The sequence below is a fragment of the Mastigoproctus giganteus genome, chromosome 2, assembly GCF_048544385.1.
Source record: "Mastigoproctus giganteus isolate SK-2022 chromosome 2, ASM4854438v1, whole genome shotgun sequence".
Lineage (NCBI taxonomy): Eukaryota > Metazoa > Arthropoda > Arachnida > Uropygi > Thelyphonidae > Mastigoproctus > Mastigoproctus giganteus.
This window is the reverse complement of record NC_143576.1, coordinates 13597806-13615897: the sequence shown is the minus strand read 5'-3', so window position 1 is coordinate 13615897 and position 18092 is coordinate 13597806. Positions and strand designations below refer to the sequence as shown.

The 18092-nt window shown below is 36.0% G+C and overlaps 1 pseudogene; it reads left to right on the top strand.

The window, feature by feature from the left end:
• LOC150089171 (inhibitory POU protein pseudogene) overlaps positions 1-18092 on the top strand; it is a 163190-nt pseudogene that overhangs the window by 2310 nt on the left and 142788 nt on the right.

Sequence of the window (18092 nt, the reverse complement as noted above, 5' to 3'; positions counted from 1 at the left end):
TTGAGAAGCATATTTCCTCCATCTTCACCACTCAAGGAACTTGAAACCTTTCCCCATGAAGAATGGTCCAATATTCCTCTTAAGACAGTTCAAGATTTATAAGAATCTATTCCACGTACAATACAAGCTGTTTTAAAAGGAAAGGGTGGCCCAACACCATATTAATACATATGGTGTTGGGCCACCAAAATTAATACATATACCTGTAACTCTTATCGCAGGTGTTTCCATTATTTTTATCCCCCTGGTATATATCAATGTTATTCGAAGTGTACTTCTGGAATGTGTTCGATTTTCTTGTTTACTAGATGAAAAACCTGAGTTTTTCATGCTCAGAAAAACCATGCTACCCTCATCTGAGACTGACTAATATCTATGCTGATTTTTTTCTAGGACTGCACATAATGGAGACATTTCTAAAATTTGAACTCGGGTGTTCCTCAAAGGTCCTGTTTGTTTAAGCATCTTTTATTCACTGTGTACGCAACTACCTGGCCTTCCAGTTAAGACCAACTTGGACCAAGTCACTGATATACAGTGATGACATCAGTTTTTTTTATCCTTTTCCTAATAATAAAAGTAGAAGAAATTTTCTTCAACAGGTTTTATGTGTTTTTTTTTTTTGGTATATGGGCTTTAGAAACAATTTCTAATTAAACAAAAGAAACTCCCTGCAGTTACCTTTAATAATTATCACCAGCAGGTTAAATTTTTAATTAAAATTAAATTACAGGTCATTCCATGCGTATTTTAAGCGTAGTCATCAAACACATGGGCATAACATTTCATACAATTTTTATTTTCGTATCAAGTGCTCTTTATTGACAGTAACTCTTTTCGTAGGTGGGATTCATAAAGCGTTTTATTCAAATTCCTTTAATTTCATAATTTAAGATGCATGCTACCCTTAGTGTCTAAGTTTAATAAGCGAATTTTAACTGTTTAATAACGGAATGAGCATTACAAGATTAATGGATGACATAAAACGCATTCTGTGTTACCACAATATTTGTTTCTTAATGCAACACAAAACAAAAAATAACACTTTTAAAGAGCTAAGATGGAACAGGCAAATGGAAGAGGAAAACGTGCTGTACCTAAAAGGATTGATATAATGCATACTTTGTATATAAAGAAGCAAGGAAGTAAACAAGGAATCAAATTAATAATATAGCAACGTTTAGAGAAAGAGAGGGGATTAACTATGTAGTACAACTATCGTGTCCATTTAGAATCAGCGCAACAGTTAATTGAAATTATTATAATTAACTATATATGCATTTATACGTTTTTAAACTAATAACAAAGATAAGGTCCTGTAGTGCACACTTGTACCTCGATTTAGGACAAAAATCTAAAAACTCAAGTTAATTCTGTAAGTAGTAGATAATTTATATAGCTTCAGGCAGGAATATTATCTGCTATTGGTAAAATATACTTCATTTATTCAAATATACTAGCAAGTTTAAAATTTTTGCGAATTATTTTCCATAAAACTTAGCCAGATTATAATTAATGAATTCTGTGCATAACAAATGCATTTTTGATCGATCGAATTAGTAAATAAAATTTAGGCAATAAAACGTTTTATTCATGGCCAAAGTATAGTAGAGTAGTTATTCTGTGGGAGAATTTCTAAAATACTAAATTATTTAACTCCCGTTCATGACGTTACTGTGAGGCAGGGAAACTACTTCTACAGGAGAAATCATACAACTAAGCCTTTCGTATAAAAAAAAATAAAAAATAATTATTATAATTTTAATTTATATAATATTTGCAGCTGCTTTTAATTGTAATTCTATTTTGTTTTATTCCTTTCTGACTCTTGCAGTCACTCATTCTCCGTCTGTTCGATTCGATACGTCCCTTGCGGCCTCGTGACAGCTCTCCGTGGTTGATAACGGGAGGAATGGCAATCCTGCGCAAATACGCCTGCGATTTATGCCTGCGCAAATGCGCATGCGCAAGCATAAATCACATGACGTCACTTCGTTGCCGAGAGCAGGTGCACATGTGAAAGGCATAATCGAGACGGCTACATCGCTTCTGGTGTTTTGACATTACGGACATTGGTGTGTTAGGCTTAACTGAAGAAGAACTGCGATCCTGGCCTTTCCAAAGAGAGAACTGAACAGTGAGGGCGAGTGGCTTTGCATCTCGTCCACCATGAACGGGAAACAGCCCATGCCGCTGCCCCCGCCTATAAACACGGGAACTGGAACGTGCTTCCCTGGACGATACTCCCCTACCTATCGGACAGCAGATCCTATGCGTCGTCACTGCATGGGAAATCCTGCGGTAAGTTAATACGAATGAACCCACTTGAAAATGCATAAAACATGGATCATCTTTGTGTTTTTCTTTTTGGAGGAGAGGGGGAAGTTAACGAGTAATAAAAGACGGAGCGTTGCTGTTTATTCAATTATGCATGTACAAATGTATTGCTTGTTGGCGATAAATTTTTACACATGATCGCTTTACCGTTTCTTTCAAAAGGATATGCAAGACACAGATTAAAGAATAATATGTGTGTATGTGAGTATGCGTGTATTATCTATGTTTTTCGTGAAAAAGACTGTTTTGGTAGTTCATTTAATGTACGTAGGGAAGTGAATTTATTTTAGCAATCTATTCACTCCACGCTCAGTATAATGAATTCCGCTGGAAAAAATTATTTACAACGAACGTGAGGTGAATATATGGCTACATTTGCTTTCTGCAATACATCTCCTTGACTAACTAAGATAACCATTATTGAGAGTGCGAAGAGTAAGGATCAGAAACTGAAAAAATTATTTTAACTTTATGTGAGCGAACCCGCTTAATATAAATGAGATAGTCCGGCGTATTTTAAAAATGGCACGTACTTTTAGGTAACGAACAGTTTGCGATATGTTACTTGATTTGTAAAGAGAAAGAAAAACGGATATTAACAAACAGAATGCTTAACTAATTACTTCATTTATTGTTTTAATATGTCTAATGAATATTAGTCGTTTTTCCGAAGAGCTCTGAAACCGTCAAGACAAATTCACAAACATGTTAAAATATTCATAATCATTGGCAAAACGTTTTCATTCATCATTAATTCAACACACACACACACACGTGTGTGTGTAGACTGCATCAGATCGCACGGTAATGAAAATTTGCTGACATAGTTTTCAAGATACAATTTACCTCCTTTTAAAATTGTTAAGTCGTGTATGTGCATTTTTGTCGGAATAAGTATTTAAATTTTAAGACGTACCTGATGAAGGTAAACAAGAATTATGTTACTGAATTGTACTAGTCACAAAACTACGGGGGTTGATGGTTATTGAAACCGAATTGAATATTATACAAAGGAAATATTATTCGAATTACATATTTTTTCAAATTTCATTTCGACATGTGCTCTTCCCCTTGATTGAGCTGCTCTCAGATGTTTTGACACTTCTTAAATATTTCATTAAATTTTAAAACCTACCTAAAGCTAACCATTTCTTCCACTCAGGTATATTTTTATGCATCTATTTTACATAACAAGAAAAGCTTAGCTAGTATCGCGAAGAGTTTTTATCTGTTATCTAGATATCGACTTAAGAATAAAACGGTATAATGTCGAAATCGTCCTTCGATCAGGTAAAGATGGTGAAGATTTTGCTAAATGAATGTAAGAAAACACTTGCTATATACTTATTAACGTATTAAAAGAAGTAAAATAACTTATTTATTAATCACAGCATGATGTTTGAGCAAATTTAAAAACATAAAGTGGGTAATCGTCCTACACATCCGATAGAATACTGCCTTTTCAAGTTAAGACTAACCCACGTTGTTTACGTATCTGTTTAAAAATAAGCTTTGAATAAATTTATTTATTACACTAAGATGTGTTTCACACTAATGTTTAAATTGCAGAGCAGTAGATCGTTTGATTCCATGGCAACCGAATATGCAAGTTCTATTTGAATAAGTCTGCAAAGGGATGGATTATAACTATTTACTGTTTGTAGTCTAGTCTTGCTTTTACTGATAATGTTTAATCTTTGGGTGATGGCGATTAAAATTTAAGCGCACTCGTAATGTAACACACTAGTAAGGGTAAATATTTGTACAGCGAGTACTACTCTTTTCAGAGTAGTTATGCACTTTATGTAAAACTGAAATGTCCTCTTATAGTTGGTAAACAAAGTCTGAAGGAAATCTTCTATTGCAGAAATTCCTATTTCATTAATAGCCGATCCATTACGATTAGTTTGTCCAAATATTAAACGAATAATACTTTTCTTTCACTGATATTTGTATGAGTATCGCTGGCGCTCAGCTGTTAATTAGTAACCTCGATGTAGCTCTAGAGACTATTTTAACAAACAAAGAACGATTAGTAAGTAATACAGCGATGTGAATATTAGTGCAAGGAAGATGAAAATCTTCATAATATCGAATGACTTCCAGTAATTTTTCTAACCATATCTATGTATAAACTTGGTCAGAATTCTTTTCAAAAAACATAAAAATGTAGGTCGGTTCAACAGGCTAATTTATCGTTTAAACTATAATTACATATTTCAGGATAACATTTAGGTGAGAACAACATTATATGTGAAAGAAAGGAAGGCTACTAAATGACATTAAACGTAGAACACAACTCTTAAAAGCAAAATGCAAGTCGTATTGCTACTCTTTACTGACGATATCTATCAGAAATGATCACATGGATCCACAATAATCCTACGTCACTAGTGGAGCAGAAGAGTAAAAATCTTCACTGTAAAATCCTTTATGAAATTCTTCGCAGTCGAAGACGAGTAGTCAAGCACGAGGGCACATAGATACACGCGCATGAGTGACCATATTTCATTAAATACCGTGCTGTGTATCTTGTATTCAGCTACTCTGACTTTGTGTGGTCGTCCCGCAGTATACACAGAAAATTTTATTTTATTTATTGCGTAATTGATCGCAAAAGTCACTAAAATTATCATAATCTTCCTATTATAAGTCAATAGGCTGACCTTTTAAACAAATTTTCTTCTTTGCTGCTCATTATGCGCCCTTAATTTTTTTTCTTTTTCCCCCCCTCTTTTTTTTTCTAGATAAAGATTTAACATCCACTTCCCTCTTTGATTTTCCGCTAGAATGAGATCAAAAGAATTTTTTTTATATCAGTTCAGGATTTCACATCGCTTATTCTTCTTCTGTGTCACTTTTACGCTCTTATTTGACTGGAGTTTTCTCTGAAAATTTAAATAATAATAACTGGACAATTCAGCTTACCGAAAAGGGAACTTTTCCTGTTCGTTTTTTTTCTATTTCCCGCACTGCTCATTATAAAATAACAGGAAAATGCAATAGCAACTAACTTTCGAATTTAAAATCTCCGATCTAATCAACAATATGGATTCTATCATTGTCAATCCACAGAGGTGTTCTTATGCAGCCCGCTTATGCATTAACGCAAGACAAAAGCTTGGAGAATCTCAAGCAAGCTTTTTAGCATTTCAAAGGCTTTCAAGATTTCTCCTATTTCATGGAAGCTTATCTTACTTTGTCTAATAAACTGTCCGCAACCAATTGAGCGGACACTTTACTCGCTGGTGGTGGATGGTTCCTTAATCTCAAACATCTCGATTAATGCAGAAGTAGGAATTGAAATTTGGTCTTTCGCTCAGAATTTTTCTCTTTCGGTAATTCTTTCCTGCTGTCTTCTTCCAATGATTACACCTTGTCCTCACTTGACAAACTTTCTATATGCAACTTAAGCTTCTAAAATATCCAGCATCAATAAATATCTTCACACTTTCTCTATTCGAAGTTGATAACTTAACATCAATGCTTGTAAACATTGAATTTGGAATAGGTGAAAAAGATACATATTTCGAGAAATTCTTATTTCTCGTAAAACTATATTTTTCACCTATTACTGCATTTGATAATAGTCTGGTCTCTAGACAAGATTGTGTGTCCTTGCGCGGAATAAGACTGCCTCATAACTTTAGGAATAATTAAATAACATATACAGATTTCAGTATCCATAAACTCGTCTTTCTTTTTGCCAGGGGAAAAACTACTGATCCCTTAGAAATCTCACACCTTCCCTTGGATCTAGAAAACAGTTTCTCCAATATGGAATAGCGCCTCCAAAATCTTAAAATCATGACACCGTTCAAAAGCGATTAATCAATAAGAGTGCTTTGGTTCGCGTTATGACACAAATTATTTTTGTAACATTTTTTTCTTCTTGTCTCCGATTGCAAATTTTATTTTCTAAGTATGTTAGAGAACATGTATATCGATTAAATACCAATGTATAAACCAGAGCTCATCCAATTACGGTTAAACGAGTTAAGTCCTCTTGTTATAAAAGACAGTTTATTGAGGAACTCTCATTGCTTCCATGATTTTAGAGTGCTACAGCTTCAACCCACTTTAGTATTTAAGACTAATAAATATTATAACTTATTTGACATCATTAGCAGAAGAGTGGATTGGTTTAGTTATGTACATATACAAGTAATTTTCTGTGGTGAGTTAAAGCGAACTGTTTATCAAAGAAAAGTTCTCCAACTTAGTTATGCTTTGATTAATGGAGCGGTTGTATATAATTTTCAACTGGCTTTTTCCTTGTCATACGACTCAGAATGGAACTATGTTGTGAGATTAATCAACTGAACAATTTATTTTTTTAAATATTGCTTGGCTGCTATAAAATATTGTCATTATTATACTTATTGCATCCTGTGGTATGAAGGTCAGTGCCTTACAGAGAAACCTTTAATTACTGTACGATCAGGAAAGCGCTATAAAAATATCTAATTTCGAATAACACATTTGAGATATGCGAAGAGTCTGCGAGTTGTTTTAGTCTACAAATAACATGGCGATGCTGAGGCAAGACTTTTTTGTTTTTGTAAATACGGGTAGGTTAGGTTCAGTACGTGTTAAGTGCAAAAACAACTAAGGCTATGAGGCCTAAGTATTGTTTTGGAAACTGCGTGTACTCTTCGGTCGATTTGCTGTTGCTGGACAAAAACACCACGAAACCGTCGCCTGATACCAACTAAAAAAAGCCAATAAAAATTTCTAGCGTCATGAATAGGATTTATACTTGTGCCTTTTCCATCCCGTGTGGGAAGACGGTGATTAGACCCACTGTGGGCAAAGTAGATGAATAACTTATAATTGTTAAATTAATATATAACAGCCCCGTTTTCGATACTGTCCAGGTTTCGATGTCTCTTTAATTTACAAATATATATTTTTTTATTCACAACACAGTCGAAATTATTATTATAGCCATCTGATCTCTCTCTCTCTACACTCAAAACCGACATATACTTCCGAATTAAAAGTTTTACTGAGCTTTAAAATGTTAGCTGAGCTGAAATGAGACCGGATTATTCACTATTTATTAGATACGCGGAATCTATTATCACAAAAATCGAAATTCACGGTAACTGTCAGCCAGTTATAATCTTCTTTTATTATTTCGCAAAGGGGGGGAGGGGTTAATAGCCACCAGTAATCACCGCATCCAGGTTTCTATTATGGTGAATGATTTCTTCTGTAATCAGTCCCACATATTCCTTTACATCTTTATAGAAAGTGTTAGCTAGTTGCATAGTTCTTTTAAATTTCATTTCGAATAAATAATAAGTACACTTTGTAAAATAATTGGCTTATAGTGTGACATGGAAATCCAATAACCATTCAGACTTCTATGTGCACTCAAGTGAAAACAAACTCACATCTTGTAACCGAAAGTAGTTCTGAATACCAACACTGCTTTATTAGAAAACAAACAGAAATTGTACAAATAAGAATAATTATTGTCCTAAAACTGTTCCATGCAGTCATTAAAATTTATGAAGAGGGTGCTCAATTTATCTAGATCAGATAAATAGAAATTTTTCCATCTTCAAAACTGCTTTGTACAAAGTAGAAAATGTATCAGAAAGAAATGCAGCGTCGAGAATTTAAATTGTTGCAGCACAAATGATATATAAAAGATCTAATAGTTAACAGATAGTGCAACTAAAATTCCTAATTTGACTGGAAATGAAAACAAAAACCAAACACAAAAAAAAAAAAAAAATTATCTTTGGTGAAATGTCTAAACAGCAATAATGTGCAAATAATTCCAGACATCTAACGCACTCTTTTTTTCCAAATATCTTTCGAGTGCGTATTCATTAGTTTGGTGTTTGCTGTCTAGCAGTTCAGAAAGGAAGTATGGAAGATAGTGAAGCCCATACGAAGAGTACGTTGACATAAATCTGACCATTCTCGAACAGTATTAGAACAACACAGCAGGGACGAGTGTGTGTGTGTGGGTTTCCCAATCGCCAAGCATGCATCATGGCAGTGCACATTTTTTAGTACGGATCGTCGACAAGTGAAGGGTGGGGGGGGGGTAAAATTTCAGCCAATGTTGATCTCTGCATTCGCTCTGTGTACAGCGAATGCAGAGAACGGCGGACAAAATCTTGAACAGACTGCAGAATAATCAGAACACTAGCACAGGGGGAAAAGCAACATATACAGTGCCGTTCAAGTTTTCTGTATGCCCGTCTTTCCACGAAAAGTGCCTTTTAATGTAAGTTTTGCGAAAACTGATAGTCACCCAATACGACTCCTTATAATCCAACGGTTTAAGTACTTATAAAGGTACTTATAACCCAAAGGTTTCATATTTAGGGTACTATTATTCTGTCATTCATGAAACATGTTTCCGAGATGAAATCACATAATACCAACGACATTCCCTCTACCACAACCAAGTATAAAATATTGCAAGACTCCTAGGTAGGTGGAACAGTTGAGAGAATCTTTGCTCTCTCTCTCTCTCTCTCTCTCTCTCTCTCTCTCTCTCTCTCTCTCTCATATTCTGTGGCGAAGACTACAGTTAGATTCCAGACTATCTTTAGAAATAGCTCCCGTCGGGAGGAGACGAATGAATGAATTTTTTCACATCATGATGAACAAATCAGTCAGTCTCGGGCAAAGGCTGGATGTTCCTGTCACAAGGAAACTTGGAGTTTCTCTAAAAGAAGTTTCTAAAGAATGTATAAACTTTACAGACAAAATATACTCACGCCTCAAAGCAAATTCTAAACAACTAGCAGAAAAGCTCTTCAAACAGGTAGACCAGTCGTTGTCTGATCGGTTATCACATGGTACTTGTTTTAAGGACTGCATCTACATGCACGTGCTTCAGAGTTTCTGGAGGTTCTCCTATTGGACACGCTCATATATCGGTAATGCATGAAGTATCACAACAGCGGCTTAGACGGAAGCTCATATTCAATGTTGGATTCAGGCAGTCTGGACAGTAGTGTACATAAATTTAGAGGCCCTAAAAAAACAAGGTCGAAGAAGCCCCTGCGTCCACAGTATTGAATTTGTTTATGATCTTCCCCTGACCTTACTGAACTAGAGAAACTGCGCCACTTCACTCCCGTAAATCGGCGGCTCCATAGCCAGGTGGGAAGGGGCAGCAGTGCGTAGCACACGCTTCTTGATTAAACTGGGGTTCGAGCCCGTGACCACCAAATACGGAGGATGCGGAAAGGTCAGGGAATGACCACCGCATATGCCCGGAGCAATATGGCCTTAGTTGCTAATGCTCCTAAAAACCCAAATAACAACAGCAACAAAACTCCCGTAAATCCGGCCTTGCTCACACAGCTAGTACATTTAACAGACTTGAACTCTCTAGACTTTTATTTGTAGGACTGCGTAAGGACATAAATTATGTCACGCAAGTGCGTACTGATGTGGACATATAGAAACAAATGCAGGATGCAGCAAGACTGCTTCACTGGACAGAGAAGGGCAACGAGGGTGACTGACGCTCCAATGTGTCTGTACGCAAAAATTGTAGTCACTCTGACTACCCAGTGTAATAGTTTGCAGTGAAGTCGTAAAATATGGATAAAAGGTAATATGTGCAACTTGTCCTCAGAGTGACAGTATAGTGGTTTCACCACTTTTCATTCATTTGAGAGGTCTGGGTTCGAGTTTCGTCGATGAATAGAGAAAGTTTTAAAGGTCTCTTCAATCAGGATTGTAGTTAGCCAATCTCAGGGGAAGAGAGTAGGGTTCCCCGTGTGTTATTCCAGATTTTGCAGCAATATGGTCGGTCAACGATGCTTCTAAAACCGCCAAAAATAATGCGTAGAACTTGTATAGTGTTTTTATATCTCACTATTGTATACTGTGACTATCTGCAGCCCAAATTTTGAACGTCGTCTACTACAAAAAAGGTTCAATGGAGGACTTATACTGATTATACAAAGATGTAATCAACAAAGATATTCAAGATATTCTGGAATCATCAAAAGGAATGTATTCAGTTAAGAAATACACTGCTTTATCTTCGGATGAAGCAGACTGCGTGTATATTCAATGGGTATATTCTTGGGTGGTAACAGAGCATCTTTCATTGTTTTAAAACAATTTGAAGTCTAAAGTTTGCTCCTTCCCTTTATAAATAAAGGTGAACACAAATAATTAGGACATTAAACACAAAAACAATATTTCGACTTTATCGCCATTTATATTAGCTTGGCCCTAACTGAAAAAAAGATTGACAAAGAGTTCATTTGTGTTATTTAAGTTCTTAGCCACCGTGACCCACTAAATGAGGCGAAAACAGTTTCGTTCTGAATGCGTTGTGCAAAAAACATTACGTGGAATTGCTGTAAGTAAATAAAGAATAACGTAATACATGACTCGCATGAGTAGTGCTAACCTTATAAGGAAATCAGGTATTCTAAACAACTAGCGAAAATCTCTGCCAATAGGTGGACCAGTCGTTGTCTGATCGGTCCTCGCATTGTACTTGTACTCTAAAATTTATATGAGTTACTAAATATGTTTAGAGTGACAAATTCCGCTCATAAAAGAATCACGTAAATAAATCAATAATCACATTATTTCCAAGATCTGCAGGCAAACTAGTATCCCTTACGTCTTACAGTAAGAGATACATTGTCTGAGATACACCACCAGATTAATCAAATGGAGAACAGTGAATCAGATACACACTTGATCCGTTAGGCTAGTTGATTGGATTTCAAGAATGGTATGCTCAAGGACCATTAAAGTACAGCGTGTCCCCCTCCAATTGAACATCAAAGGGATTCTTAGCAACAACTGTGAATTTTTAGGGAAAAACTTTGCTCATCTAAAGTAAATTTAATGACATTTTCAGAATAGCTTATTGGGAGACTGAAGGGAATTCTAACTTTGACGTTATACACCAAAATTCATGGAACACTCCTCTAATTAATTTTGTGGGACTACAAAAATATGCAAATATTTTGGTCTATACAGGTGATAGGAGGTTGGCCTGAATTTCATTTTAAAAGTGTACGCCAAAAGATGGGAATATAGAAAGGAAAGAGCTAACAGAACTTTCAGAAGGGATTGATAACCGAATGTCATGTGAAACGAAATGAAAACGTTTCTGTGTGCTACTGCTCAAGAATTAAATATTATAAACTCTGCAACTGACAATATGCTGAAGAAATGAAAGGCCCCAGGCGGCACACCAATCCCAAGATATGACACGGTGGGTGTAAAATATTGACTGACAAGAGTCGATATGCTTTGAGACTGCTTGTCAATTTCACCTCGATTATCAAGCTTTCAAGAATCTGAATCTCCAGATTCAGATTCTTGAATGCGCTCACATGCAAACTTGTGGTTCCACAAATCTGAGCGTTCCATTCGTCCAGTAGAGCAATGAGTCACGCTACACGGTCCTGTAGTTTTATGGACGTGTTAGGAATGGAGGAGGAGGAGTTGCGGCCTGAGCATGTCTCGAAGTATTGACTAGATCCATTGGTCACAGTGTATGGAACCTGAATCATGCTTCCTATTAGTGATAATCTGGAGAATTCTGTGGCAGTTTTATAGAAGAGACCCGTAGGCCATCTAACACGACAACACTCCAAGCCACCAGGCAAGGATTGAACGCCTGGTTTGAAGAAAATAACACCGGAACATTACAGTGGCCGGCAGCATAGAGCGATGACTGCAACTCAGGCGAACATCACTGGAGTGAAATGGAACGCAGAATTATGGCAAGGCCAAGATGGCCCGCTTCATTAGTTCATATCCTATAGGAGAAAAAGAGCACAATACAACCAGGTTTCTACTATAAATTAGTAGGAAAGTCTTTCATAACGCACTGCAGCAGAAGAGTCGTCGAAAACACTTTGGAGTTACAGTCAAAGGAAAGCCAATAATTTCGTTGAATAATTACACGTTTTGTTTATAATTACAGTGTCCCATAAATTTTGGCAGGATAGTATATCTTCGTACATGATGAGCCACTTATGTCACGATTTGTATGCATTTCTTTTTTCTTTGTGAACGATCATATGCCTTGCATTATATACTCTGTAGTAAATGCAGTATCTGAAAAAATTCAAAAACGGTTACACGATACTGTGCACAATATTCTGAGAATAAAGTAGGTTTGCCAGCAGTCACAAAGCAAGCACCTGAAATACATAATCAAAAACGAAGCTCACAGAGTAAAGAAAACATTACATCCATAATCCACTGCAGTACTTCCTGTCTATTATAGTTTCGTGGTACAATACTGTTCAATTTGCCAGTGTTTATAATCAGCAGAATGGCTAAATTTTTGTTCTCTTAAGAAAATGTACAATAACGGCACAGATTAAATTTTTAGCCTGTGCCCTCACTGCAGGTTGTCAAAGGAACCAAACATTTCTGAATTAAAGAAAACCATGTTGCCCCTTTTCCATGCTCAATTATTTTTTTGTGGGAACAACTACCATATCATGCACTTGATGTTTACATATTCTCCTTTTTTCTACTACAAAAGAATATTTTCCTGTCAAGTAGGAATAGCTTCCATTTTTTTAATAGAGAAGAGAATGGTTTGATTATGGACTTCATCATAACCTTAGTGGCTTTAAACATTTTGTTCAAAATTTGTCCATTTATTAGGACATCTCCAGTTATATATTTAAAAAGAACTATTCTCAGAGAAACAGTACTTGCCATTTCACTTGCCATTTGTGAACACCACAAATGGCAAGTAAAAATTTTATTCATATCAAAAATATCAAATAATTTTTATTGTGCTACCTCTCCACTTTCTTTGAGGGAAATTAGAATTATGAATTTCCTAATATGGTCCTGACACATTGTAATATATTTGTACATTGTAGTAGTAGTGGGATTTTACGAGCATCGGCAACTAAAGTCATATTGCTTGGTGTATATTGTATGTGTTCTGAGGTAGATTTTATGCTTGCTGGACGAAAAATCCGAATTTCCAGGAGAACAACCATGCTACTTTCGCATGGAATCGAATAACTCAGAAACATTGTGAAAAATTCCCCATAAAAATTCCTCCCGTTATCGACAGAACTCGAATTCAGGTGTTTTCCAACCGGTGTGGAGAGGACGGCGATTCTACCAACTGTGCTACCCACGAGGAGTATTTGTACACTGCATATTACGAGTTTCTTCTTCGGTTTATACCATATCCATACAATTTGTTAGTCGTCCCTGTTCCAGATTGAGTGACAGCTTAGCGGGTTATCTAAAGCTTTGTAAAGTTATTGATTCATCTCTTCACAATGCAGAACTTCAACCTTATTTCGATTTTTTTCTCTATGATTGAACATAAGCTTGTTTCTAAATCCTTTTCTAAATCCTTCGAAATGCACGCGCCCTTTTTCCTCCAATCGTATGATTAGACCATCATTTTCCAATATCTAATAGGAAGATCTTTCATTGTAACTACAGTATTATTAAAGCCTTAGAAGTTATGCTTCTATCTGCTTTTCGTATTTTTACTTCTCTTTTTTTGACTATCGCGATGCGATTTAGCCACGATGCTACCATTTCAATCATATCTCTTGTACAATGTTAAGGGTATTCAAATCAAATTTATCAGTTATGTTTCCAGAAGATTAGCCAACAGGGTATAATCTTCTTCCATCAGTTTTAAGTGATATTTTTCACTATTCCTTGATAAAATCCTTTTCACGCATTGAACGGAAATCGTTTCTCACATAGCTGGACGACGCAGAGTTTACCTGATTTCAAAACTGTAATAGCGAGTATTAATACTAAGCATCACTGATATTTCTCCCTACCCATACTTCGCACAAAGTCTTTAACAGCTAGCCCCTTGTTTCGCTTTTTAAAGGTTGGTTGTTTGGAATTTTCCACCAATGCAACTAAGATCACACGGTGTTAGTGCATCATGTTTATCAATTTCATATATTTCACACTAGGTTTATCCGTTTTGTTTGAAAAAATCAAGTTTCTTGGAAGAAAACCTCATACAAACCTCTCCCGAGACCTACTAACTCAACGATGGCATGCAAAAAACAATTCCCCTCTCCCCTCTAAACAGGATTTAAACTCAAGTATTTCCCACACGCTGCGGGAAAACAGTCATTATAACTAATGACCTAATACGAAGCCAATTTTACTGATCATAAATAAGCATCATATTGATTTCGCTTTTTATTATCCATTTAAGAAATGACTTTGTTCATTGTTTTTACTGTTGTGCTTTAATATTATTATTATTATTATTACTACTACTATACTGTATTGTATTATTATACTCCTTAAATCAGCGATTAATTAGGATATTATCTTCGGTACTAAAGAAAGAATGTTGGAATAATAGGAAAACAATAACATTGATAACACTCAAATATAAAATCCTTATATATTCTTATCCTTATAAAATACTAAATGAAAAGAATGAAAATGCAACCGTTTACGAAAAGTTTTAGAAATGTTAAAGCTTCATTTAATACCGTAATTCTTTTCGATTACTTTATATTTAACATCAAAATGTGCAGTTTTTCTAGATATTACACACACGTTTAATCAAATAGTTATTTACAACTAAGGAACGATAATTTTATTCGCACAGTCATTCTTTGATACACTTCTAATGTTTGTAATGATCATGACTTATTTCTTCGCAGACAATTTGTTATAACCAGGCGATTTTTAAAAAAAAAACTGATCGCAAATAAGTGCATGCACTTCAATCGTTTATTGCTTTGTTTTTTGTAAGCTTCATGGATGCAAAACTTCAAGATCAGCTATGGAATTCAGGTCCGGTGACTGTGGTGGCACTAGGGAAGGTAAAAGTTCCATAAGCAATCGACAACTCATAAGCAACCGATCTCCTAAACTGAAAAGGTTGGAAATATGGTCACATGAGGAAATATGCACTTATCCTCCAACTCCCACTTCTTTGGCGCATAATGGCATTTAGCTGCAGTTGCGCCGTAAAACCTACAACAACAACCAACTCTCACGAAAATTCTACGTTCAAAGAATGTGATGACCCCTTCTTACTCTCTCTCTCTTTGTCTATTGCTGTAGTCTACAATCCTTCTCCACGAGTACTAAGGACGCTCTCTCGCCTGAGATATACAAACCAGCCAGGTCACAATAATATGGCATATCAGCATTTTTGTATCTACCTGTAATGTAGGAAGGACCTTCCTTTACCTATTTCCCACTTCCTCTAATAATACTGACATATTTTGCTAACTCAGAACTTTTCCACGAGGTGTACGAGACAGCGATTATAAACCCTTGTGCTAACCGAAAAGGCCGAAAATGACGAGACGAAATCCGGAAACTCAGAGGCAGGCACCCCACACGAAATTCTGCTATATCCAATTTTTCAAATTTGATGAAATTTTTATATATGGAATATACTTAACAAAAAACATCCAACTCTTTAACAAAACATGTCCTCGGCAGTCCCCACCACAAACATACTACTCGGACTCGATCCAGTCACATGTTGTTGTAGTAATAAGGTTAGGAGCATCAGCGACTAAGGCCATATTACTTCGTGTATATTGTCTGTAAATTGCGTGTGTTCTGAGGTAGATTTTCTGTTTGCTGGACGAAAACCCAGAGTTTCCGGGGAAAAAAAACCATACTACCCTCGCCTGAGACCAACTAACTCAGCCACGTTGTGAAAAAAGTCCATCAAAATTTCTGCACTCATCGACGAGCCTCTAACTCAAAATTTTTCCACCCGGCGATGGGAGGACGCCGATCTTACCAACTGTGTTACCCACGAGGGCCCTCCAGTCATATGAACATAAGGCATTAGGAGCGTTAGCTGTGGTAACAGATCCGAAAGCCTCCTATCGCATTACCAACAGGTTTGGTCTTATAGACTATGAGACTGTCTATCATGTGAAAATAGCACTTACTCCATATCAACGATGCTGCATTCACTACCCAACATCTGAAAACCAAAGTTTATCCCGTAATTTTGTATGCTCCTGAAATTTTGACATCTGCTTCTCCCCCAAATACTGGTCTCAAATAGACAACTCATAAGCAACCGATCTCCTAAACTGAGAACCACTGACATGGCTGAGCAGCTAAATGTACCCAGGCTCCCAAATTCAAACGACTTCAAACGCATAATTACCACTGCCGAAACACTCACAGGCACGATAACTGTCCCAAACATATGGGATATCTGTTAGGGGCCCAAACCTCCGCCATACTTAAGGTCTAACCCTACACTTATCCTGAAAAAAAAAATCGTCTAAAGCTATGTGATCGTTTCTTACCTGCACCCAGGCACTTCCAAAAATACAAGAACTCCTCGTTCTTGGAATTAATCTGCAGAAGATGACTACCGATAAGAAATACTGTTCGTATTCTCTTAGAGTGGATAATATCAATACAGCTGGAATCATTTGTGCTAATTATTAGGTATAAACTGTGCCAGAATATTTGATGAAGAAATCAGTCATCCACATCACTCGTAGGAGCCACGCAGAAATTAGATAGCCTAACGTCAACTGTATGTCAGCAGATTATACTCAAATCAAAATCATTGTTTTGATTATTTATTCAACTACACAGTTATATTTTTTCGTTTTAATGTATAACGTATGTAAATACTGCTCTCTTTGTGTTTTACCTTTACTATATATGCATTATTAATGAAATTTATACAAATGTAAATATTCTTGGCCGTTGTCTCATTGTGATAATCCTGGTCATGGTCACTACCATAGGTTTTTCCATTATAATAACCACATCAATATTGTTTCATTTGTGCTTTACTCTATGGTTATATATACATCATTATTCAAATTATCATATCTAATTGTAGTACACCTGACCATTTGCTGTGACGAATAATATTGTTTCGACTACTGTGTATTATCTTGGTTAGCAACAATAAAGATACATTATTTATTTACAAATGTAACGAATACTTTATGTTCTTGTTTATACTCCGGCACGACCACCAGGTCAGTGGAGTTTACAATAAATCAATCAATACAAATGTTAATCGTATTTAGCAGTCACGGGCTTGAACCCAGGTCCACTCAAAGAGCGTGTGATACGGCACTCGCGCCCCTGATCACTCGACTACGTTATTTCGTTTTGATGCCATCATAACCTATACGACTACATAATATACAACTCAAACTGCACGATAGGAGATGGGGAGATGCTGGAACCTTTGTTCGAAAACCAAACATGGATTTCACCACTTCCATTTCAATATAATTTCTTCTGTAGAAATAATAGAAAATCTGCTAAAATATTAATTCTGTGGGCAGAAATGACTTTAAGCGATTTTAAAGTTTATTGTGCAAGCGATCTAATTTATCTATTTATTTATGTTACTTTTGGCAGACAGCGCATACTTTAAGTTTCAGATAATGAACGGCTGGTTACCCAAGCTCAAGAAAGCATCTTAGGTGGGCTCTCTCCGACCCGATGTATTTTATCACTTTCCGGGTCTCGCCATAGCTTGTGGCGTGGTACTACCTGAATTTTAAGGTGTGCTCTATACGTTAGTCTTAAGGCATGAATTCTTTTTTAAATAACATCTTTTTATAAAGCTAAGATTAAAAACTGAACCATTTTATCCTACTAATTAATATTATATTCACCCCTAGCTCGAGTTTTTATTAGATCTGTTGCTGTAAATAAATATCTAAAATTATTACGCAACCGTTCTCTGCAGATGAGACAGCCCTTACAGTTATTTTATACCAATGGATCATAGTGTCCAACTCACAAAATAA